General features: G+C 41.0%; 1 protein-coding gene across 3 annotated transcripts in view; it reads left to right on the top strand.

The window, feature by feature from the left end:
- RHOA (ras homolog family member A) overlaps positions 1-24,457 on the top strand; it is a 64,742-nt gene that overhangs the window by 4,973 nt on the left and 35,312 nt on the right. For 2 of the 3 annotated variants that reach the window (XM_045496841.1, XM_045496842.1), the window contains exon 2: positions 456-533. The exons of the other annotated variant lie outside the window; for it this stretch is intronic. The gene's annotated coding sequence lies outside the window, so the exon portion shown is untranslated. The remainder of the gene's footprint in view (positions 1-455; positions 534-24,457) is intronic. 3 annotated transcript variants of the gene reach the window in all.

Below are 24,457 nucleotides of genomic sequence, written 5' to 3'. Positions count from 1 at the left end.
AGTTGCCTTTCAGCCTGTAATTTCTCTGATACCTGTATTAAGAATATGTAAGTAGATAAAACAAGTTATTTAAATAAATGTTTGTGGTAGTGTAGGTGGTAGGGTTACAGGTGTTCATTGTAAGATTCAACTTCACTCTCGTTTGAAAATTTTTATAATAAAATGTTGGAAAATTAATTTATGTAGGATTCTTTTGCTTTTTGCTTTTAAAAGGGCAGTATTTGTAATATTTGTAAGATAAGGTTGTGTACCTTTTAAGTAAAGGAGGCTAAAACTTGTATAAATGTGATATATTTGATGATATACCAATCAAAGATTAAATTCTATACTTCTTCCCCTCTCCTGAATTCTAAATTACAGGGAACTTTGGGCAAGCCTGTTTACATCCTGTGTTTTGATTTTTTTTCATTGTAAAGTGAATAGACATAATTCCTGATATTTTTATATTTTTATAGTGCCTTTCATCTGAGAAGTTCAAGGCACTTGTAAAACTTCTGGCACACAGGCCGTGGGTCTTGCAGCACATTTGTAAGGTATGTACATAGAAACCTCTTCTTTTATTTCTCTTTTCCCTTGAAAGAGAGATTATTATATATTAAAATAAATTCTGGAGAAATGTCAGTGCATTACTGTTAATGATTCTCTTCACCAATCTTGAGTTCTTTATCTTACTCCATACCTTTTCTCTCTAGTCTTATTCTCCCACCTCTCCATAAGGTACTCCTCTAACTTTTTTACTTTTAAGTGGTATTTCTTTTTTAGATGAAGATAGATTTCCTAATCTCTCTCTTAAAGGAGATGAAACTCACTGTGTTGTACACATACCTCTTTTACATCTGGACCATTCCCATCTTATTCCTTCTGTTTTTCATCTTTAAAGTTTATTTTGAGAGAGAGAGAGTTCACATGTGCATGGACGGTCACTCTTGCAGGGGGGATGGTGGGCAGAGAGAGAAAGGGAGAGAGGGAATCCCAAGAAGGCTCCATGCTGTCAGCATAGAGCCCGATTTGGGGCTCGATCTCACGAACTGTGAGATGATGACCTGAGCTGAAATTAAGAATCGGGTGCTTAACTGAGCCAACCAGGTGCTCCTAGTTTTCATCTTTAAGTTTTCATTTAAAATTTTTTTTAATGTTTATTTATTTTTGAGAGAGACAGAGCATGAGTGGGGGAGGAGCAGAGAGAGAGGGAGACACAGAATCCGAAGCAGGCTCCAGGCTGTGAGCTGTCAGCACAGAGCCTGGCGTGGGGCTCAAACCCACGAACTGTGAGATCATGACCTGAGCCGAAGTCGGATGCTTACCCGACTGAGCCACCCAGGCGCCCCAAGTTTTCGTTTTTTTCAGTAGTTTAGTTATCATACATTTATCCACAGCTTATGTTGTGGGTATATCTATCTAATTATCAGTGGCAAATGAGTCAGGTAGAGAATGAAGATCAGAGGACAAACTTCCCTCTTACCAGAGGGGTCAGAGTGATACTGGCTTAGGTGGGAACAACGTTAACAGCTGGTATAAGATCCGTCCAGGGGTTCTTTAGATATTTAAACTAATTACAAATAAAGGAAATTGTTAGAAATAATCTTAATTTGATTGATACCATGGTATATATCCTAGTCGGTACTGTTTTGATTGCCTTTTTCTGTTCTCTTTGGGTCTGAGGGAACTCTGTATGTGGAGAAGTGAGCTGTGATGGGGATGAATATTGTTTATTTTTTTCCAACTTGTTTGTTTTATTTTTTTAATTTATATTTTAGTTAATATACAGTGCAGTATTGGTTCCAGGAGTAGAATTCTGTGATTCATCACTTACACACGATACATATAATACCCACTGCTCATCATAAGTGCCCTCCTTGGTATCATATCAGCCATCACCTATTTAACCCATCTCCCACCCCCCTGCTTCCATCAACCCATAGTTCTCTGTCATTAAGAATCTCTTGTGGTTTGTTTCTCTCTCTTCTCTCCACCCTCCCCCATCCCCATATGTTCATCTGTATTGTTTCTTAAATTCCACATAAGTGAAATAATATGGTATTTGTCTTTCTCTGATTGACTTATTTCGCTTAGCGTAATACATTCTAGCTGTATCCATGTCATTGCAAGTGGCAAGATTTCATTCTTTCTGTTGGCTGAGTAATATTCCATTGTGTATGTGTGTGTGCATGTGTGTGTACACACACACATATCTCTTTTATCCATGGAGGTGAATATTCTTATTTGGTGAAATGGGGTACCTGGCAGTGAAGGCATACAGTGATAGTGGTTTTGGTTGGCTTTAACTCCTCCTTGGCATGCTAAGAAGAATGAACAAGCTAGCTTGTGGTTTTGTCATTCATTCATTGAACAAATAATTATTGAATAGCTACTACATGTCAGATGCTGTTCTGGAACACATCTGAAGAAAACAAAGAAGGTCCCTGTCCTCAGGGCACCTGGATGGCTCAGTTGGTAGAGCATACAACTCTTTTTTTTTTTTTTTAAGTTTATTTTGAGAGAGTGAGCACATGCATGTGCACAGGGGAGGGGCAGAGAGAGAATCCCAAGCAGCCTCCATGCAAAACTTGACATGGGACTTGATCTCATGAACCACGAGATCATGACCTGAGCCAAAATTAAGAGTCAGACACCTAACCAACTGGGCCACCCAGGCACCCACCCCCAGAGCATGCAACTCTTGAACTTGGGATAATGAGTTCAAACCCTCTTTAGGCTTAGAAGTTACTCTCACATTTAAAAAAAAAAAAAAGTCCCCATCCTCAAACAGTTTTTGTTTGTTTTACAGTGTCTTTATTCCTAAAAATACGAGCACGTTTGATTTGGAACTGAAAAGTGTTAGTTTTGAATCATACCATCTATTTTTCTCAGTGTTACAAAGTAGAAAGCACTTCAGGTGTAAATAGTCACAAAAATATGAATAGTCCTGCTTATGGAGTTATTGTTCTAGTAGGAGAGACTGATGATAGGTAAGGAATGGACTTGTCTTTTTTAGGGAACAGCAAAAGAAAAAAAAATTGAATGGCTGGAGCCTAAAGAGCAAGTGGAAAAGTGGAAGAAATAGTCTTATAGGTAGGCAAGGGCCAGATCTTTTAGGAACTGGGAATTTAGAGTTTATTCAGAATGCATTGGAAAGCTATTAAAGGGTTCGTATAACAGGATTAATGTTATCTGATTTATTTAGATTTCTAGCTCACGTATGGAGAATAGACTATGGGGTGGCAAAAATGGAGGTAGGGAGATCTGTTGGAGACTGTTTAAATCCAGTGACAGATGATTGGGGCTTGGACAAGAATGACAATGGTAGTAGAGGGATTCACAGTATGTTGTAAATGAGTGATCATAGGCTTTGCTGATAAATTGGAAGATACGGCTTCCTGAATCCCTGATCTATGGTAAGATTAGCTCAGTGCAACTGCTGGGCATAAGAAGACAACTAGCCTAGCACCACTGCATATATACTCTTGTCCACAAGACTTGAAATTTCTTCTTTAAGGGGTGTTTGGGTGGCTCAGACAGTTGAGTGTCCACCTCAAGATTTCAGCTCAGGTCATGATCTCGCAGTTTGTGAGATCAAGCCCCACATTGGGCTCTGTGCTGACAGTGTAGAGCCTGCTTGGGATTCTCTGTCTCCCTCTCTCTGTGCCTCTCCCCTGCTCATTCTCCCTTCTGCTGCTGCTGCTGCTGCTGTTGCTGCTGCATTGTCTTCTTCTCTCTTTCAAAATAAATATTTTAAAAAATGTTTAAAAGTATTTTTCCTTTCAGTACATTGAGTAATGCATTAGGGTGGTTTGATTGATGGCCTCCCTTGTTTCAAAGGGAGACTGTTTCAAAGTTGTTTTCTCAATTATGTATTTCTACATTGTATTTAAAAGCAGAGGTGCCTGGGTGGCTCAGTCGGTTAAGCATCCAGCTTCATGCCTCAGCTTGGGTCATGATCTCACAGTTGGTGGGTTCGAGCCCCACGTCAAGCTACTTCAGATTCTGTGTCTCCCTCTCTTTCTGCCCCTTCCTTGCTCATATTCTATCTCTCTCAAAAATAAACATTAAAAAAAATTTTTTTTTAATTTTTTTTAATGTTTATTCACTTTTGAGAGACAGAGAGTGAGAGTGGGGGAGGGACAGAGAGAGAGGGAAACACAGGATCTGAAGCAGGCTCCAGGCTCTGAGCTGTCAGCACAGAGCCCGCCCAATGTGGGGCTTGAACTTACAAGCTATGAGATCATGACCCAAGCCGAAGTTGGATGCCCAACTGACTGAGCCACCCAGGCACCCCTAAAAAAATTTTTTTTAAACAAAAGTGAAGCTATGCTTACCAGTTTCTTCACCAAAAATGCTGATGACCCTATAATGACAAAGAAGTTTTGTTATAGAAGAACTCTGTATGTATATACCTTTAACCAGGTTATTCCTTTGAGCCTCAGGACCTGTATCTGTGAAATGAAGATTACATTTATTTTATAGGAATTTTAGATGAAATAATATATGAAGAGCATGATGCTCAATGCATGCTAGGTTTCTCCCTTAGTAGAAATACTTCTTCTAAGTCTGATAGATTCCTTTTGTTTTTTTTAAAGCTTATTTTATTTTGAGAGAGAGAATGGGGGAGGGGGGCTGAGGGAGGAGAGTACCAAGTGGGGTTGGTGCTTAGTGTGGAGCCCCATGCAGGACTGTCTCATGACTGTGAGATCATGGCCTGAGCCCATATCAAGTGTTGGAAACTTAACCGACAGAGCCACCCAGGCGCCGCCCCCCCTCCTTTTTTTTAAGAGAGAGGGTAGGTCGGGGAGAGGGGCAGAGAGAGAGAGAGAGAGAGGGAACCTTAAGCATGTTCAATGTTCAGTGCAGAGCCCAATATGGGGCTTGATCCCATGACTCTGGGATCATTACCTGTGCCAAAATCAAGAGTCGGGCACTCAACCTACTGAGCCATCCAGGTGCCCCTTAAGTTTTCTTTAAAATTAAAAAACAAAATTTTTTTTTAACGTTTCATTTATTTTTGAGACAGGGAGAGACAGAGCATGAACAGGGGAGGGTCAGAGAGAGGGAGACACAGGATCTGAAACAGGCTCCAGGCTCTGAGCTGTCAGCACAGAGCCCGACGCGGGGCTCAAACTCAGGGACCGAGAGATCATGACCTGAGCCGAAGTCGGCCACCCAACCGACTGAGCCACCCAGGCGCCCCTAAAATTTTTTTTTAATGCTTTTATTTATTTTTGAGAGAGAGAGAGGGAGGGAGAGAGAATAAGCGGGGGAGGGGCAGAGGCAGAGGTAGAGGGAGACACAGAATCCGAAGCAGGCTCCAGGCTCTGAGCTGTCGGCACAGAGCCCAATGTAGGGCTCGAACTCACGAAATACAAGATCATGACCTGAGCCGAAGTTGAGTGCTTAACTGACTGAGCCACCCAGGCGCCCCACCCCCTAAGTTTGCCTTTTTTAATTAGTATTTTTTTAATGGGGATAGATGGTGGTGATGGTTGCATGACAACATGAATATATTTAATACCACTGAAATGTATACTTCAAAATGTATACATTTTTAAGTAGATGGGGGGGGGTACCTGGGTGGCTCAGTCAGTTAAGATGGTAAGTTTTATGTTATGTGTATTTAAAACAAATTTTTTTTTAATGTTTGTTTATTTTTGAGAGAGAGAGAGAGAGAGAGAGAGAAGAGTACTAGCAGGGGAGGGGCAGAGAGAGAGGGAGACACAATAGGAAGCAGGCTCCAGGCTCTGAGCTGTCAGCCCAGAGCCTGACGCTGGGCTCGAACTCATGGACAGTGAGATCATGACCTGAGCCAAAGTCACATGCTTAACTGAACCACCTAGGCACCCCTATGTTATGTGTATTTTACTTCAATAAGAAGAGAGGGAAAAATGCACTAGGTAAAAATAAAATCATACAAAAAAGTTTATACTAAAAAATGAGGGTGCCTGGCTGCTTCATTTGGAAGAGTATGTGACTCTTGATCTTGGGGTCATGAGTTCAAGACCCACATTGGGGGTAGAGTTTACTTAAAAAAATGTATCGTCTTCCTATTCCAGAGCATAATCCTCCTCTCATTGTATTACTTCCTTTGGGCTTTAAAAATATTTTATTTGGGCTCCTATCTGGCTCAGTTGTGAAAGCATTTCACTCTTGATCTCAGGGTTGTGAGTTTGAGCCCCATGTTGGGTGTAGAGATTAGTTTCAAAAAATTTAAAAATATTAGAGCAAGGGGGTTGATGAAGCATGTGTATGAAACGTTGTAGAAGGGGGTAGGTAGGCATGACGAGTAAAAGCCTTTCTCCCATCTCAGCCTCCAAGGTCCTTCTTTACAGAAGACCATATAACTGTTTTCTATATATCCTTCTAGAGATACTGTGTCTATATGTATATATTACATATTTTTCTTTTTTTAGAAACATGCAGTTGCACATCACATTGTTATGCATCTTATTCTTTCCCCTTAATAGGTCTGAGTGACTATTTCGCAAGATACTTAATAGCATACGCTTTGGAAAACAGTCTGGCAGTTCCTCGAATGGTTAAATATATAGAGTTAGCATACAACCCAGCAGTTCTACTCCTAGCTCTATACGCAAAAGAATTGAAAACAAGTAGTCGAATAAATGCTTGTACGTAGATGTTCATAGCATCACCATTCTTATAGCCAAAAGGTGGAAATAATTCAAATGTTCATCAACAGATAAGTCGGTAAACAAATGTGGTTGTATACATACAATGGAATATTTTTCAACTACTTAAAAAGATGAAGTATTAATACGTGGTATAACACGGATGAACCTTGAAAGTATTATGCTAGATGAAAGAAGCCAAACACAGGCCATATATTGTATGATTTAATTTATATGAAGTATCTAGTATAGTAAACCTGTAGAGACGCGAAGCGAATTGGTGGTTGCCAGATGCTAGGAGAAGGGGAACTGGAGATGGACTGCTTAATAAGCATGGGGTTTTCTTTTGTGGTAATGAAAATGTTTTGGAACTAGATAGACTTGGTTGTTTTACAACATGGCAAATATGCTAAATATCACTGAAATGTACACTTTAAAAAGGTGAACTTTATATTATGTATTTCACCTGAATTAAAAAAAAGTTTTAAATAGATGTTTAGGCCTTACAGAGTTTTCATCTTGCTAATTGTGGAACCTTGAAAGGAATAGAGATGTTTGCGCCAGAATGCAGGGTGTCTGGCTGTGCATTGTCATTGCTGAAACACCTAGGCAACTCATTGGAGTTAGTTTATTCTTCTCTTTATGGTGGTTCTCCAGACAAGCATATATTGTGAGCAATATAAGTGGAGAATTAAACTGTACAAAATCAAATTCTGATTCTGCACATCTATTTAAGGTTAACCTTGGGATATTTACATTTTGAGGTGAATGATCTGGTGTTCTTACTTAGAAAGCCAGAAGGGAGTATTTCTTTCTTTTAGCCTCAAAAGAGAATTTTAGTCTGGGGTTATTCTTACTTGGCCGTATATTGGAGGCTTTGTGGGGTTTTCCTCTGCTTGCCTTCATTTGCCTTAGGTTTGCTGCTCTCCATCTCTAAGGGCCCTTGAACTGACATCGACCCTTAACAACTGCTTGATCAAGATGGCAAAATAACAATAGTACCAGGCTCAAGTGCATTGTGAACAAATGGACAGTTGGTTTGAGCCTTTTTGCCAGGCGTTTTCCTATGTTGTTTGCAAACCAAATAAATGGCTTTATGTTTTCAATTTAATTTCCCGAGTGTTTAATGGTGTTTCCTGTGTGTCAGGGACAGTCCTGGGTGTAGGTGAACCTGGGGTCAATAGGACAGTTCTGCCCATGGCACTGAAAGAGTTTCAATATAGTGATTTTTTTCCTCTTAATGAAGTAGTATGTATTCTATTCATTTTACTTTATTTATTTATTACTAATTTTAAATGTTTAATTTTGAAAGAGAGAGCTCTAGTGGGGGAGGTGCAGAGAGAGAGGGGACAGAGGATCCAAAGCAGACTATGTGCTGACAGCAGAGAGCCTGATGCGGGGCTCGAACTCATGAACTGTGAGATCATGACCTGAGCCAAAGTCAGATGCTCAACTTCCTGAGCCACCCAGGCGCCCCTCTCTATTCATTTTAAGTGTGTACTTTAACAAAGGACAAAAGCAGTAGAATGGAAGGTATTTGAGAAGGGAGTGCGTATGAAAAGTCTATGCTTTTCAACCTGGCTTATTGTTTGAACAGAAATTTGATTCTGATTTGGTTGTTACATTGAGGACTGGCTGGTTAAAAAGCTGTATTTTGACCTTTATTTTCACCTTCATAATACTGATAGTTTTGCTCCAAGAGAAGGCATTGTAAGGCATCTTTAAGCTTTTATGGAATTCATGTGTGTTTAGGTACAGTATGGCTCTTGTGAAAAAATTGAGATCTTAAACCACTGAAATAGTATCATTGTATTCTAGATAACTGAAGCTTTCTTTCTTAAGCTTTACAACTTTTTTGTTTTATTTCTGCAGTGGACGTCTTTTTCCCTGTCTTACGGTATCTAGGACTTAAGCTTCTCCATGTAATGAATGAGGTCTTTCCTCCTAAGGAAGAGTTTTTGAGTTCTGTCCTTGGAGTCTGTCAGCCTGCTTTAGGACTGGCCAGAATGGCACTTCTCTCCCTCTCCATTTTATGTTTCTAACCTGATTTACAGGGTTTTCTGTGTCCTAAGTCTTGTCATAGGCTACACTGCTTTCTCACCCAAGCATGCGTTTTTCTAAACTGTTGTGAACTCAGCTACTGTCCAGTTAGACTTACAGAATCGTTTATAAAATAAGAGCAAATAAGTTCATAGGGAGGATCTGAGTTTTAGCATTACTGTTACAGAATAATTTGTTTCTTCTTATTTTATGTTGATTTTTGAGAGACAGACGAGTGTGAGTGGGGAAGGGGCAGAGAGAGAGAATCCAAAGCAGGCTCCAGGCTCTGAGCTATCAGCACAGAGCCTAATGTGAGGCTCGAACCCACGGACCACAAGATCATGACTTGAGCTGAAGTCGGATGCTCAACCGACTGAGCCATCCAGGCGCCCCAGTTTAAGTTTCTTTTTTTTTTTTTTTTTTTAAATTTTTTTTTTCAACGTTTATTTATTTTTGGGACAGAGAGAGACAGAGCATGAACGGGGGAGGGGCAGAGAGAGAGGGAGACACAGAATCGGAAACAGGCTCCAGGCTCTGAGGCATCAGCCCCAGAGCCCGACGCGGGGCTCGAACTCACGGACAGCGAGATCGTGACCTGGCTGAAGTCGGATGCTTAACCGACTGCGCCACCCAGGCGCCCCAAGTTTCTGATTGTATGAGAGGTTTCTATAATTCTGTGAGGGTGAATTCTTTTTTTTTTTTTTTTTTAACGTTTATTTATTTTTGAGACCGAGAGAGACAGAGCATTAACAGGGGAGGGTCAGAGAGAGGGAGACACAGAATCTGAAACAGGCTCCAGGCTCTGAGCTGTCAGCACAGAGCCTGACACGGGGCTCGAACTCAGGGACCGTAAGATCATGACCTGAGCCGAAGTCGGACGCTTAACCCACTGAGCCACCCAGGCGCCCCGAGGGTGAATTCTTGAACTACTAGACTCCTACCCTAGGAGTAGCCTCACCACTAGTGTACACAGCCGAGGTTGTTGTAACTGTTTTCTTTTTAAAATCTGTGTTCGCCAAATTGGTTGTATAAAGCTTCTTTGCTCCTGGAAATTTATTTTTTTCAGGTTTATTATTTGAACACTTAACTATTATGTGCTTGCACCTATGCTTGTCTGACAGTGGTTAATAAGACAGATATGATTCTTATACTAATGGAGTTTGGGAGGAAGAAACTTTGGAGGGGTGTGATGAGTGAGGCAGAGAGAGGTTTGGTGCTGTGGGAGTATCCAAAAGGCCTGATCTAAATTGGGAGCTCAGGGAACACCCTGAGAGACTGACTTAGCCTGAAGTATGAGTTATCTAAGTGGGGAAGGGTAGGTGGGGTGCATTAAGGGCAAAGGAAAGAAGGAAGATACCCTGGGTTAATAGCCTGAGTTATAGGATATTATATTGTTTTGGCTGAGGGTGGTTGTATGCTTTGGGTTTTATAATTTCATAAGATACTGTCCTGGGATTTATATATTTTCTTATCTATAATATGACGTTTTGTACCTAGATTTCATCCAAAATATTTTTTGCACAGCTTGCATTGACACTATACCGTGCTGCAGAAACATTGACAAAACCTGGATTGGGAGGAACTTTTTAATGTTCATTAGGATCATCATTCTTCTGAGTAAAATTCACAGGATTTTTATGATTTTTAAAATTTCTTAAAAAATTTTTTTAGTTTCTAAAAGACTAGACAACTTTTGCTTTTATAATAGTCATCTGTACAATACTGATTCATAACAACTTATGTGGAGAGAGAAATAAAACACACACTGGTTCTTATCCTGGTTTTCTGTCCTGGTCAACCATGGTCCAAAAGTAATGATCCTCCCTTTTGACGTATGTCAGAAAGTCAGTAGCAGCCTAATGCTACATCACAGTACTTACATCATTCACCTCATTTCATCTCATCACATAGGCATTTTATCATCTCACATCATTACAAGAAGGGTAAGTACAATGCAGTAAGGTATTTTGAGGGGAGAGACTACATTCACATAACTCATTATAGCATATTATAATTGTTATATTTCATTATTAATTATTGTTTAGTCTCTTGCTGCGTGTAATTTGTAAATTAAATTTTATTATAGGTATGTATGTACAGGAAAGACGTAGTGTATGTAGGGTTCGGTACCATCTGTGGTTTCAGGCATCCACTGGGGGTCTTGGAACATATCCTTTGTGGAGAAGGGGGTACTACAGGACGTAAAATTTCAAACTAGATTATATAATTGAGGCATATGGATGTCAAAAAGGTAAGTTTCATGAACTCAACCTTAAAAACTTTTTTTAAATGTTCATTTACTTTTGAGAGATGGAGAGAGACAGAGAGTGAGTGGGGGAGGGGCAGGGAGAGAGGGAGACATAATCCGAAGCAGGCTCCAGGCTCTGAGCTGGCAGCACGGAGCCCGACGCGAGGCTCGAACTCATGAACCGTGAGATCATAAACTGAGCTGAAGTCAGTGCCTAACCAGCTGAGCCACCCAGGCGCCCCTCAACTTTTTAAATTTTATTTTATTTTTGAGAGAGCAAGAGTGGGGGAGGGGCAGAGAAAGGGGAACAAAGGATTTGAAGCTGGCTCTGCGCTGACAGCTGCAAGCCCGTTGTGGGGCTGGAACTCATAAAACTGCGAGATCATGACCCCAGCCAAAGTCAGACGTTCAACTGACTCTGCCTCCTAGGTACCCCTGAACTCAGCTTCTAATCTGTTTAAAAAAAAATTTTTTTTTTAACATTTATTTATTTTTGAGACAGAGAGAGACAAAGCATGAACGGGGGAGGGTCAGAGAGAGGGAGACACAGAATCTGAAACAGGCTCCAGGCTCTGAGCTGTCAGCACAGAGCCTGACAAGGGGCTCAAACTCACGGACCGTGAGATCATGACCTGAGCCAAAGTCGGCCGCTTAACCGACTGAGCCACCCAGGCGCCCCCTAATCTGTTTTTAAAGTAATGTGTTTAAAGTAATGAATACAGTAAAAAGTTAAAAAATTAAGCCATGTCTAAAGTTATGCTGTATTAAATGCTTTTATTTCTTCAGTGGTTGAGGAAAGCTTACTGTAATCATCACTATTTCTTTTGTGTAATTAGTCCCTTTGTAGAATCATGAGGTAAAATTATAATTATTTGAAGTATGCTATCATTTTAAAGCTGTGATTATTTTTTCTGCATAGGAATTTATTCATTATCTTTCCAAAATATTGTAAAGATCTTGATCCAGCAGAAGCAGCATAGTTATTCAGTTGAATTATTTCTACAACTGTTTCTCAGCTGGAGAACTGTTTTGTGCCTGCTTATAATGAATGTTTGGTTAATAAATGTCTTAGATAATACATGCATTATAACCAAATAGCACCATCTGAAGCACCTTTGGTAGCTCCTTATCTGCTAAAAATTGTGCACAGAGGCAGATTTACTGTGAGTCTAAGAAAATAAGTATTGTAAAATGTATAGTCCCTGAACAAGTTATTGAAATCATTCAGCTAATTTAGGTTGTAGAATTCAAATTACTGTCAGCCCTGAAGTTTAGCTTAAATGCACACCACTCCCTGCCCCCAACTTACCTAATTTAAAGGCTATTTTGTTTTAATTTCCCAAGAGAAATAGCAGGAATGGCTCAGTCCACTTCTCTGAGATAATAGCATAGTTACCAGTCACGGGAAAAATCAGACCTGAGGGCATTAGAAAAAGTGCTTAAAAAGTATTCAGAAGAGGGGCGCCTGGGTGGCGCAGTCGATTAAACGTCCGACTTCAGCCAGGTCACGATCTCGCGGTCCGTGAGTTCAAGCCCCGCGTCAGGCTCTGGTCTGATGGCTCAGAGCCTGGAGCCTGTTTCCGATTCTGTGTCTCCCTCTCTCTCTGCCCCTCCCCCGTTCATGCTCTGTCTCTCTCTGTCCCAAAAATAAGTAAACGTTGAAAAAAAAATAAAAATAAAAAAGTATTCAGAAGAATGTGTTGGTGTATGTATATTTTAAAGCAAATTGGCATTGGGTTAGGGATGGTCATAACTTTCTTTTGGAAAGTTCTGAAGATCACAAACCCATTTGATGGTAAAACCTGAACTGAACTGATGAGAGGTTGTTTAGTTTTTATCCTCCTTATATGTTCATTTATTTTACTGAAGAACTATTAACCCATTGGGTATATTACAGAGTATTTGGCATTTGTACCATACCATCTTTCTGAAATCTGAAAAATTCTGACTTTAGAAATATCTCGTCCCAAGGCTTTTGGATGAAGTATTGTGGGCCTATAATTTCAGGCAGTGAGAGATAAGTAGTAATTTATTATTTTTTTCAATAGGAAAGAAGAGGGTGGGGTCAGGTATGGATGTGATACATACTTTGAAAAACTAATTACAGCTGACTCTTGAACAGTATGGGGGGTGGGGCACTGACCCCTGTGCAGCCGAAATTTTGAGTATAACTGGACTCCCCAAATATGTAACTAACAGCCTACTGTTGACTGGAAGCCTTACTGATGACATAAAGTCGATTAACATGTGTTTTGTATGTTAAATGTGTTATATACTGTATTTTTGGGGGGGGGAGTTTTATTTATTTTTAAGAGAAAGAGCACCTGTGCACATGAGTGAGCAGGGATGGGGCAGGGAGAGAGAGAGAGAGAGAGAGAGAGAGAGAGAGAAAATCTGAAGCAGGCTCCACACTGTCAGCACAGACCCCAATATAAGGCTTGAACTCAGGAACTGTGAGATCATGATCTGAGTTGAAATCAAGAGTCAAACACTTAGGCGACTGAGCCATTCAGATGCCCCTGTATACTGTATTCTTTTTTTTTTTTTTTTTTTCAACGTTTATTTATTTTTGGGACAGAGAGAGACAGAGCATGAACGGGGGAGGGTCAGAGAGAGAGAGAGAGACACAGAATCGGAAACAGGCTCCAGGCTCTGAGCCATCATGAGCCATCAGCCCAGAGCCTGACGCGGGGCTCGAACTCACAGACCGTGAGATCGTGACCTGGCTGAAGTCGGATGCTTAACCGACTGCGCCACCCAGGCGCCCCTATACTGTATTCTTTTTTTTTTTTTTTTTTTTTTTTTAAATTTTTTTTCAACGTTTATTTATTTTTGGGACAGAGAGAGACAGAGCATGAACGGGGGAGGGGCAGAGAGAGAGGGAGACACAGAATCGGAAACAGGCTCCAGGCTCTGAGCCATCAGCCCAGAGCCTGACGCGGGGCTCGAACTCACGGACCGCGAGATCGTGACCTGGCTGAAGTCGGACGCTTAACCGACTGCGCCACCCAGGCGCCCCTATACTGTATTCTTAAAGTAAGCTAGAGGGACACCTGGGTGGCTCAGTCAGTTAAGTGTCTGACTCTTGATTTCAGCTGAGGTCATGACTTCACAGTTCGTGAGTTCAAGCCTTGCATCGGGCTCCATGCTGACAGTGTGGAGCCTGCTTGACATTCTCTCTCTCTCTCTTTCTCTCTCTCTCTCTGCCCCTCCCCTATTTGCGCTGTCTCTATCTCTCTCAAAATAAATAAAGAAAAAAAAAAGATACAGTACTAAAAATCATAAGAGGGGCACCTAGCTGGCTCAGTCAGAGAAGTATGTGACTCTTGATCTTAGGGTCATGAGTTCAAGCCCCACATTGAGCATGGAGCCTACTTAAAAAGAAAAATAAAAAGAATCATAAGAGAAAATATGTTTAGTAGTCTCCTGCAAATCCACATATCAAGTAGACCAGTGCAGTTCAAACCGGTGTTGTTCAAGGGTCAGCTATATTTGCTAGACTGGTAAAATTTTCGTTTTAGGAGAAACAACATTCTTTCCAGGTCAGGCCATATTACAAACTGGTCCTCAAGTTCTGGACAGTTGGAATTTGGAGGGAGTTACCATTTGTCCAAAATGAGACCTAAGTAATAATGAGAAACCTTTATTGAACACTGACCTATTTTCAGTAAGTAAGCTCTTTTGGTCTTATTTAATCTTCATACCAACCATGTTTAGAAGATTTCATTCGCCACTTGACATGTAAGGAAACTGCTTGTAATGGAGCACAAAGCTAGTAAGCGATAGAGCATTGATGAACTCTTAAGTAGCATAGCTCCTTTACCATTACTGTCAACTACCTATAACTCAGTAACTATTGCCGCCTATAACTGAAATTAATTTCTAGTAGAATCTTTTACTTTGAGGGTGTCTGGGCGGCTCACTCAGTTAAGCATCTGATTCTTAATTTCAGCTCAGGTTATGATCTCATGGTTCATGAGATCGAGCCCTGTGTTGGGCTCTGTGCTGACAGTGTGGAGCCTGCTTGGGATTCTCTCTCCCTCTCTCTCTGCCCCTCCCCCACTATTCTCTCTCTTTCTTGCTCTCTCCCAAAATAAACACATGAACTTAAAAAAAGAAAAAAGAAAAAAACCTTGGGGCACCTGAGTGGTTCAGTCAGTTAAGCATCTGAGTCTTGATTTCAGCTCAGGTCATGATCTCACGGTTTGTGGGATCGAGCCCCACATCAGGCTCTGTGCTGACAGTGCAGAGCCTGTGTGGGATTGATTCTCCTTTCCCTCTCTCTCTCTCCCCCACACACAGTCTCTCAAAACAAAACAAACAAACAAAAAAACCCAAAACTTTTACTTTGGTTAATCTACATGGGACTGAACATTTCTGATTTTACTGAGTAGTCCGTATGGTAGATGCTGTTTTCTTGTTAGACATATGCAGGATGGGATTCAGATTTTGAAACCCTAGTGTAATGTTTGGTCAGGTAAGGTTGTTGGTAGTGTTTTAGGTGGGAGGGGAAGTGGGTAAGAATCACCTGGAAATCTTTGAGAACATGTGTCAGGTGGCCCCTTCTAGCATGTGTGGATGGAATAGGGATTGGAGTGTATGTGATCATATCTTCCTCCAACTATAGTGAACAGTCAAGATTATTCATAAGGTAAGATACGGTAATGGTAGTGCACAATTTCTAGGCCTTTTATCTACTGTTCGGGCAACACTTACTAGAATACAAGAAAGGAATCCTTATAGGCCTTAAAAACACTTGGCCTTAAAAAACAGTTATTTGCTAGATTGGGAAAAGCTTCAGTTTTGAAAAAACACCACTGTATTCAGGTATCCTTGAATTTGCTCTAATTTATGGAAAAAATAGTTTGCAATCTTCAGTGTTTTAGCTGTGAATAGATTATTTTTTAATCTCCCGTAATGAGTCTCTTCAGCAGTTGAAGTTGCTGCTTTAAAATATTCCAAGAATGGGGTGCTTGGCTGGCTCAGTCAGTAGTGCATATGACTCTTGATCTCGGGGTTGAGAGTTCAAGCCCCAAGATTTCCCAAGCACCCAAGCTTTCTTGGGTGTAGAAATTACTAAAAATAATAATAATAAACTTAAAAAAAGACTCCCAGGATTGCTTACTTCAAGGCTTTTTTGCCATATAGAAGATGATAAGATAGATGTTTAGTCTTTTTCCCCCCCTCTCCTTTATGATATTTCATACATAAATGTATGGACTAGGGAGTTTTATATATAATAGTTTGCTGCTTGTAAGTCTTGTTGGAAAAGAAGTAATTTCTTCTTAAGAATGAGACTTAAGGCCAACTTAGAAAAGAAGGGAAGTGCTTAAGAGGAAGTAAATTTGAAGACTAATGTCTAATCTTAGTAACTTGAGCTTTTGAAAGTTTCCCTTCAAAAAGTTAAAAAATTAACTCTTTCTTACACCCATGCATTTTTTTAAAGTTTATTTATTTATTTATTTTTAATAATTTCTATACCCAGCACAGGGCTCAAACTCATGACCCTGAGATCAAGAGTAGCGGGCTCTTTCTTTTGACTGAGACAGCCAGGTGCCCCTATACCAGTGCATTTTTATCTATTAACTTAGAAAGGCTAGGTTTCTTTTCTTTGATTCAATCAGCAAACACTTCTCTTCATTGCCATATTTGACCCTGTTGGGCATTATGGGGAATATAGAATTGAAGATACAGTCTTTTTTATTGAAATTTACAGGTAATAGTATCCAATAGTTAAACAGCTGTTACATGCTAGGTATTGTTTGTTCTAAGCCCTTTCCTCTGTTACTCATTTAATAATTACCACTATTCTGTGAGGATAGGAACCATTATTTTTCCCATTGGTACAGATGAGGAAGTAGCGACACAGAGGGCTTAAGTAACTTGCCCAAAGATTCACAGCTGTTCTGAACACTAGTACCAGGGTACAGAGCCTTCTCACTACCAGTGCAAGCAGAATACCAAGTGATGTAGGCTTACGTAATTTGGGAAGCAGCACCTAGTAGACCAAGCACTATAGGAGTTAATAGATGAAGAAGAATATGTGTTTGAGTAGTCAGGGAGGCCCCTCTGGGGGAAGTTGTAACTCTTGGCCTAAAAGGAGATAAAGAGAAGTGTTAGGAGTGGTGGGAATCGGTTGTTGGCAGTGTTAAACTGTGCTTGATCACAGATACTCTTATTTTACTTCTTTGTAGGGAAGAGAGAGTAGTGAGTCAGTCTTGGCTAGCCTAGGGAAGTTGTAAGGGGGAGAGGGGACAGTATACTTTTATAAGCCTTTAGGACGTCAGATTCCAGGATGGATCTTTGTGTATGTTGTACTACTGCTTTGGTTTTTCTTTTTTTTCTTTCTTTTTTTACCTCGTGTACTGACTTGGAAAGATCTATATGTCAGTGCTGTAATCTTTTAAAAAAAATACAGGAGTGCCTGGGTCGCTCAGTTGGTTAAATATCTGACTTTTTTTTTTTTAATGTTTGTTTATTTTTGAGAGAGAAAGAGCAGGGGAGGGGCAGAGAGAGAGGAAGACATAGAATCCTAAGCAGGCTCTGGGCTCTGAGCTGTCAGCACAAAGCCCAAGATGGGGCTCGAACCCACGAATCGTGAGATCGTGACCTGAGCCAAAGTCGGACGCTCAACCGACCGAGCCACCCAGGCACCCCAGTATCCAATTCTTGATCTCTGCTCAGGATTGTGAGTTCAAGCCCTGTATTAGGTTCCACTTTGGGTGTTGAGACTACTTTGAAACAAAACAAAAAACATAATACATTTGGTAGATTCAATACAAAATGATATATGGTTCCTAGAGGCAGCCTTTGTTGAGAGAGTCTGTGATTACACTAGTGTCCATTGTTCTTCAGTGAATATTAATTGTGCATTTCTGCCAGGCCCTGTTCTGTATGTCTATACATCCCATCATTACACAGTGTTACGACAGTATACATATTCAGCACCTTAACTCTTCTCATTTAATAATCTATCTTGGAGATCACTTGTTAACATATCTTTTTATTTTTAAAGAGTCTAGCCTTTATTTTTATTTATATATTTTTTATTTTTATCTATCTATCTGTCTATCTGTATTTAGCAAGACAGAAAGAGAGAGGTCGCAAGTGAGCAAGGGACAGAGAGAAAGGGAGAGAGAATCCCACGAGGGGCAGGGAAGGAGAAAAAAGCAGGGTTCACCTGATGTGGGGGCTCATGTTTATCCGAAGTGGGGTTCGAGCTCACCTGAAGGAGGGCCCAAGCTTGTCCAAAGCGGGACTCAAACTCACAAATTGTGAGATCATGACCTAAGCTGAAGTACGATGCTTAACCAACTGAGCTACCCAGGTGCCCCAAATCCTTTTTATTTTTAATGGTTGCATAATATGCCATTGTATGATTAAGATATTTAACCAATATCTTAGTCTGTGGAGAAGGAACATCTAGATTGTTTTTAGTCTTTTGGTATTATGAGTATTGCTGAAGTGAGCATTCTTGAACACAAATGATTGTATTTATGTGTGAATATATTTGTAGAATAAATTTTTGTAAGTGGAATTGCTGGTTCAATGGATATATGCAGTTTGAATTCTGATAGATGTTGCCAGTGACCCTACAAAGAAATTGCCCCATACAACAATGGTAATATGCTAGTTTTATGACTTAATCCATCTAATACTCAGACAATGAAATTCTTCAGCCTCACTGGAACTTACAGTCCATTGATCTTACTTCCCTTTTATTGCTCCTCATTTTCAGTTACCACTTTTCTCCTTACTCAACTTAGAGTTCATAGTTCATTACTGTAATCACTCCCTTGTATATATTCTCAACCCTTTTTCTCCTGTCCCATTTCATCTTATCTGGCAAAACCTCAGCCCTGTTTATTTTTATTTATTTATTTTAAAGTTTTATTTATTTTGGGTTGCCTGGGTGGCTCAGTCAGTTGAGTGTCTGACTTGGGCTCAGGTCATGATCTCCTGGTTCCTGGGTTCAAGCCATGCATTGAGCTCTGTTCTGACAGCTCAGAGACTGCAGCCTGCCTTGGATTGTGTCTCCTTCTCTCTCTGCCCCTCCCCTTCTTGTGCTCTGTCTCTCAAATAAAATGTGTTTGTTTGTTTTTTTAATGTTTATTTATTTTTGAGACAGAGACAGAGTGCAAGTGGGGGAGGGGCAGAGAGAGAGGGAGACACAGAATCTGAAACAGGCCCCAGGCTCTGAGCTGTCAGCACAGAGCCCGATGCGGGGCTCAAACCCACGAACCATGAGATCATGACCTGAGCCAAAGTTGGATGCTTAACCGACTGAGCCACCCAGGTGCCCCAAAAATAAAATGTGTTTTAAAAAATTAAAGTTTTATTTATTTTGAGAGAGAGAGCACGCAAGCAAATGCTCACGAGTTTGGGAAGGGCAGAGAGAGAGAATCCCAAGCAGGCTCTGCACTGTCAGGGCAGAGCCTGATGCAGGGCTTGAACCCATGAACCGTGAGATCATGACCTGAGCCAGAACCAAGAGCTGGACACTTAGCCAACTGAGCCACCCAGGCTCAGGGCTGAAAACCTCAGCCCTGTTTTCAGTCCATCTTTTCACTCACTCTACACCTATAACTGAATGTAGCTGGAGAAGGAAGAAAACATGCTTACTGGTCTTGCTTTGAATTCATGACCCCTAACTTGAAAGGTGGCCTGTAGCACTGCCTAGCAGTTCCACTGCGATTCCTTAGCCCATTTCTTCTCCTATTTTTAGACAGCACCACCTCTTTAGCTCACGCTTTCTTTTTTCCTTCCCTAGCCTTACTGTCAACTAACGATCTTGCTTCTTTTTTTTTTTTATTTTTTTTTTTTTTTAAATTTTTTTTTTTTTTTTCAACGTTTATTTATTTTGGGGACAGAGAGAGACAGAGCATGAACGGGGGAGGGGCAGAGAGAGAGGGAGACACAGAATCGGAAACAGGCTCCAGGCTCTGAGCCATCAGCCCAGAGCCCGACGCGGGGCTCGAACTCACGGGCCGCGAGATCGTGACCTGGCTGAAGTCGGACGCTCAACCGACTGCGCCACCCAGGCGCCCCACGATCTTGCTTCTTAATTGAGAACATGGAAGCAAATACAAGGGTCTGCCACCACCTCTATTCACTTGCCTGTGGTTTGGCTGTTGTGGTCTGCTTCCTCCTCTGTTAACAGTGGAGCAGTCCTGTAGGAGTCAATATTTCATATCCAGGGTCACGCCTTCCACTTCTGTACTAGATATACTCCCCTTAATCTCAAAACATTGCTCTAGCAAGTCTCCTCTATTCTGCATCAATTCTGCATATAGTCCACTGGCCAGACCTTAATGACTTCACCTAGGTGCAACAGAGTCCAGGAAATGTAGTCTTTATTATTGGCAGCTGTATGACCAGGAAAGGGAACGATAATGAGGCAGACAGACAATGGGTAGTATACCACACATTCCAGACCTTTTTTTCTCTTAATTGGGGGGGGGGAGGGGGGACTTTTCCTGGTAACAGTTTTATAAGGTACAATTTATATACCATACAATTCGCCCATTTAAAGTGTACAAATAGTGGGTTTTAGTATATTTACAGAGTTGTATAATCAATTTTAGAGTATTTTCATCACCTCAAAAAGAAACTCCTATACTCTTCAACTGTCATTCCCCAGTCTCCCATCACAACCCCCAGCCTTAGGCAACCATTAATCTGTCTCTGTAGATTTGTCTGTTCTGGACATTTCATATAACTGGAACCATATATTTGGTCTTTTGTGACTGGCTGCTTTTACTGAACATAAAGTTTTCAAGGTTCATCCATGTTGTAACATGGATTTCCTAACTTTTTGAAAGAACATTTTATATCACTGACCTCCATGCCCTCATCTTCTCAGTCTACCACAGTCTACTACTCTTCCCCTGTGGCCAACTGAAAGGGTTTTGATTGCTGTGCCCATGCCCTTTTTGCTAGCCATATAATATGAAGCCATTCCTTGAAGTACCCTCTTCCTTTCTCTTGGTGCTGGTTGTCATAGCTTTCTGACTTCTCTCTTCAAATATAAATATCTCTGGGTTTTTTGTGCCTACCTTTTCCATGTTACTGGCAGTCTCTGTGGATTGATCACTGCCTCTCCCCATTCTATACACTTGAGGGCTATGCTGTTTTTACCTGCAGTAACAATTTACCTGGGCACTAATCTTTTTCAACTGGTTCAGGGGGGTGGGGGTAGGACAGAAATGTGTGTAGTGTTAGGAAAAGCCTATTAGATTGTGCTCCTTCCACCTCACCTTTTCATTAGGCTTCTCTTTCCTCCAGGGCACTCTCATACTCTCATCATGGTCTTCTCATCCCTGCCCAGTCCACCTTCTAGCTATTTCAAATGCTGCTGCCAAAGCTGTCTTTGTAAATCACAGATCTGATTGTGTTTTCCAGTGGCTTTCCCTTGCTTACAGAATAGAATACAGGTTGTTGTGTGTGTATTGACATTCCAGATCCTCCAGTGTAACCATTCATCTTTCTAGCTTCATTTTCCAACAGTCTCCTCTCTGAATTCCTTTTTTTTTCTTTAAGATTTTATTTATTTATTTTAAGTAATCTCTACACCCAACATGGGTGCACACTCTACAGATTGAGCCAGCCAGGCAGGTGTCCCTCCTCTCTGAATTTTTTTTTTTTTTTAACATTTGTGTATTTATTTTGAGAGAGAGTGCGCAAGCAGGGGAGGAGCAGAGAGGGAGAGGGAAAATCCCTTGCTGACAGTGCAGAGCCCGATGGAGCCCTGTGTGGAACTTGCACCCACAAACCATAAGATCATGACCTGAACTAAAATCAAGAGTTGGACACTTAATCAACTGAGCCACCCAGACACCCCTCTGAATTTTTATATTTAGGGTCATTGAGGTCATTTGCTCAGGCTGTTCCTCACATTAGGAAGTATTCCTAAGCCATTACCACTCTCAACTCCTCTCAGGTTACTTGTCCTCATTCTTCAAGGTCTAGGTCAGATGTTACCTTCTCTGAAGCCTGTAGCAGAATTGCTTACTTTCTCTTTGTTAGTACAGGAGAGGAAGAACTTGTGTTACAGCACTTAATTACATTGTATTTTCTCTAAGACTTTCTTTCAGATAAGGCTGCTCTCTAGCAACAGGGAATGGCCCATTAAAAACTCTAGGTTTGTGTTAGGCTGATCAGATGTAAGGAGATAAGAATTTAGACAAGGCTGGACCTGTCAAGGAAGGAGGTGATTGTCATCCTACTGAAGTAGTGGGTGGAAGAGTGGACTGACTTGGAGGAGGCATGAGGGATGAGTGGGAGTGCCTGCCAGAATTTATCTTTAAATGACCTGATGTTTGCTGTAAGTGTTTTCTAGGAAACCTATAGCATGAAATTATGGGTATATTTTCTTTGGAAGATCTTTGTAGCATGCAAGAAAATGAGAACATTGAATAAGAATCCTGCGTCTGCCAAATAGCCATGGCAAAATTGTTTAGAATTACATCTTTTGTGATAATGGATATGTTCTGTGTCTGTCTTGTCCATACAGTAGTCCTGTGTGGCTGTTGAGCATTTGAAATGTGTCATTGGGACGAAGGAAGTGAATTTTAAAATTTCAATTAATTGGGGCGCCTGGGTGGCGCAGTCGGTTAAGCGTCCGACTTCAGCCAGGTCACGATCTCACGGTCCGTGAGTTCGAGCCCCGCGTCAGGCTCTGGGCTGATGGCTCAGAGCCTGGAGCCTGTTTCCGATTCTGTGTCTCCCTCTCTCTCTGCCCCTCCCCCGTTCATGCTCTGTCTCTCTCTGTCCCAAAAATAAATAAACGTTGAAAAAAAAAATTTCAATTAATTAAAATATTAATTAAGAAATAGACACGTGACTAGTGGCTACTGTGTTGGGCAGTAAAACTATGATAGTACCGTCTTTGGAAGAGAGTGCAGACTTTTTTTTTTTTTTTTTTAATGTTTTTATTTATTTTTGAGACAGAGACAGAGCATGAGCAGGGGAGGGGCAGAGAGAGAGAGGGAGACACAGAATCCGAAGCAGGCTCCAGGCTCTGAGCTGTCAGCACAGAGCCCGACGTGGGGCTTGAACTCACAGACTGTGAGATCATGACCTGAGCTGAAGTTGGACGCTTAACTGACTGAGCCACCCAGGTGCCCGAGAATGCAGACTTAACATTCTCTCTCTTCTGTTCATAGTGCTTCAAACAATAATTCTTCTCCCCCTATATACTTTTCCCACTATTTTTATATTCCAGTTTATAACTTGTAGAAGTTTTTGGCTTCCTCCCTGCTTATGTATGATTCAGATATGAGGGAAGTCTTTCTTCATGGTATTGAGTAGAGCTTCACACGTGCTTCCTTTGAAAGGTGGATTGAAATTGAAAATTTTTTTCTGTATATAGCAGCCACTGGTAGATTACATAGTGTTTTTTGTGCGTTGTTTTTTTTTTTTTTTTCTTCCCATTCAGGAAACACACATAGGTAGCCTAATGATGTCCATCATTGGTGGTACACTTTTCTTTTTTTTAATGTTTATTTATTTTTGAGAGAGAGCCAGCATATGAGCAGGGAAGGGAGGGAGGGATAGAGAGAGGGAGACAGAGAATCTGAAGCAGGTGCTGTCAGCGCCAAGCCCAACTCGGGGCTCAAACCCGCAAACCATGAGATCATGACCTGACCCAAAGTTGGACACTCAACAGACTGATCCATCCATGTGCCCCTGGCATTGGTGGTATAAAGATGAATAATACTACCCATGCCCTAAATGAGCTTTCAATTTAGTAAAGAGAATCTCCGTTGAATAAGAGTGGTAAATAAATGTGAAGATATTTATGAAGGAGGTTGTGTAGGGAGGGAAAAGGAAATGGCAGAGATCAGGAAAGAAGTGACTTTTGGGGTGCCTGGCTGGCTCAATTGGAAGATCGTGCCACTCTTGATCTTAGGGTCATGAGTTTGAGCCCCCATTGGGTGTAGAGATTACTTAAAAAAAACTTAAAAAATATGATTTTTGTTATTTTGGAAGGTGAATATTTACTAGATAGACAAGAGGTGGGGAGGATTCCTAGGCAGAAAGAAGATGTGTCTAGGACCAAATATGCCTTTACTTTGTATAAAATTATATTGTGATGCAGATGATAATGGAATACAGTGAATTGGACCCTTTACCTGGAGACTTGGAGGTGACTTTCAGTTTCAGAGAACTTTGTTGGAAAACATTGCTAATGCAGTGCAGTCCTTAATAGCCAGGAGGTATCTTTGTGATCCAGGATGGCTTTGTGATCCAGGCTTAAATTTCCTTTTTTTTTTTTTTAAGTTTATTTATTTATTTTATTTACTTTGAGAGAGAAAGAGCACGCAAGTGAGCACACAGGCATGCAAGCGGGGGAGGGGGACACAGACTCCCAAGCCGGCTCCACACTGTCAGCACAGGGTTTGAACCCATGAACCTAAGATCATGACCTGATCCGAAATCAAGAATCAGATACTTAACCTACAGAACCATTCAGGTCCCCCTGACTTAAGTTTTTGATCTTTGATCCCTGAGCTGATTTCTCTATCCCAACATCTTTCTTACTTACCTTTCA

The sequence above is a fragment of the Leopardus geoffroyi genome, chromosome A2, assembly GCF_018350155.1.
Source record: "Leopardus geoffroyi isolate Oge1 chromosome A2, O.geoffroyi_Oge1_pat1.0, whole genome shotgun sequence".
Taxonomy (NCBI): Eukaryota; Metazoa; Chordata; class Mammalia; order Carnivora; family Felidae; genus Leopardus; species Leopardus geoffroyi.
The sequence above is the reverse complement of the archived record's forward strand: the minus strand, read 5'-3'. Positions and strand labels throughout refer to the sequence as shown.